Source organism: Otolemur garnettii, unplaced genomic scaffold (assembly GCF_000181295.1).
Source record: "Otolemur garnettii isolate 467f Iridium unplaced genomic scaffold, OtoGar3 scaffold00025, whole genome shotgun sequence".
Lineage (NCBI taxonomy): Eukaryota > Metazoa > Chordata > Mammalia > Primates > Galagidae > Otolemur > Otolemur garnettii.
This window is the reverse complement of record NW_003852420.1, coordinates 21,355,766-21,357,685: the sequence shown is the minus strand read 5'-3', so window position 1 is coordinate 21,357,685 and position 1,920 is coordinate 21,355,766. Positions and strand designations below refer to the sequence as shown.

Here is a 1,920-nt window from a genome sequence, read left to right as displayed (position 1 = left end):
AGTGTTTTTGAAATGAACCCTTCCATTTTTATTTTTGTTTTTTTAAGACAGTCTTACTCTGTGTCGCCCTGGCTACAATGCTGTGGTGTCCCAGCTCACAGCAGTGTCACCCAAACTCTTGGCTCAAGTGATCCTCCTACCTCAGCTTCCAGAGTAGCTGGGTCTGTAGGTGCCTGCCACACACCTGGTTGATTTTTCTATTTTTAGGAGAGATGGGGGTCTCACCCTTGCTCAGTCTGGTCTTAAACACCTGAGCTTAGGCAGCCCGCCACGGCCGCCCAGAGTACTGAGATTACAGGTGTGCGCTACCATGTCCAGCCCTTCTATTCTTGTTAATTGAGATGCCTAATATAACAAAAAGTACACATGTAGGGGTATTATATTACCACAGTATTTTATCTTACAACTGTAGGCAATACATATTTAAATTCAACAGATAAAGTTATGTTTCCTGTTACATGTAGAAATTTATTTAATATTTTTCTTTTTAACTTTAAATGGCTTCTAGTGTTTATTTTTTTATCTTCTTGGTATCTCTGAACTGCTTCAGAGGGTTCATTGCAGTGTTTAGTAACAAAAAGGGTAAGACTGTATGACCTTAATACGGGCTTCTTGATGTATACTTAAGGAATATGAATTAACTTTGACTCATTCTGTAAGGTAATTGTTAGAAACTGTTTAAACGAGTAAGTCAGAAAAAAGGGAAAATTTTCTTGCTTTGAAACATGTTGGTTTCTTTTTATTATCAAGCCAGTCAAACTGGGATTTATTACTTTATGGATTAGTGTTTGTAATTCCTCACATTGATGCTGCCTGTTGTCTGTCTAGAGAGAGAAAAAGATAACCCATCTCTGGTTCAGTTAGATAAGAAATCTGAATACGGGTAGAAAGTTATATGCACATCTTTATTCTTTATTTCTTTAAAGCAACTGAAAGGATGAATTTTGATTATATTTGAAGTAGTAATATAGCAGTTTACATATATACTATAAATTATATATATCCAAGTGTAGATTGGACTTTAGTTTCCTTTGGAAGTTCTGTTTTCTTTGTAACATTGCTGCTGTTTAAAAGAACAGCAACAAAAAATTCTGTACCTTTTTGTTTTGGGGTATTCTTTTAAACTGTAACACAATTTTTTGAATAGCTTTAGTGATATCAAATTTTTAGCCTCTTTTGTCTATTGAATGTTCACGTGTAGCTAAAAGTCACTTAGAACCGTGATTGATTAAAAGGTAGATTAAGATATTTCATATCAGGGTGGTGCCTGTGGTTCAGTGGGTAGGGCACTGGCCCCCTATACCAAGGATGGCGGGTTCAAACTGCAACACAAAAATATTCAGACGTTGTGGCAGACGCCTATAGCCCCAGCTACTCGGGAGACTGAGGCAGGACAATCGCGTAAGCCCAAGAGGTAGAGGTTGCTGTGAGCTATGATGTCACGGCACTATACCGAGGGCAATAAAGTGAGACTGTGTCTCTTAAAAAAAAAAAAAGATATTTCATATCAATTTTGTTCAAAATGAAATTTGATTAAATAATAAGATTGGTGTTTTTGTGACTTAATGCTTTCTTTGGTGAAAGGACTTCTAAAAGGAAGGTTTAAAAAATATATCATTAAACTTTTTTCTTTAAAAATTTTTTTATAGAGATAGGGTCTCACTGTATTACTCAAGCTAGTCTCAAACTCCTGACCTCAAGTGATCCTCCCACGTTGGCCTCCCAAAGTGGTGAGATTATAGGAGTGAACAACCATGCATGCCCAGCTGAAAATATGTATCTTTGAATTATATTGTCACGGTTAGACTAATTGGTATCCCAGTCTATTTTGAGTGACAGATTTTAGCTTAATTTCCTTTTATTTATTTCATTAGAACATAAACCATGAGGAGGTGGTTGGAGAGAGGGTGCTGGGAGATA

The 1,920-nt window shown here is 36.5% G+C and overlaps 1 protein-coding gene across 1 annotated transcript in view; it reads left to right on the top strand.

Moving 5' to 3' along the window:
• ZMYM4 (zinc finger MYM-type containing 4) overlaps window positions 1–1,920 on the top strand; it is a 168,719-nt gene that overhangs the window by 108,134 nt on the left and 58,665 nt on the right. The window lies entirely within an intron of this gene.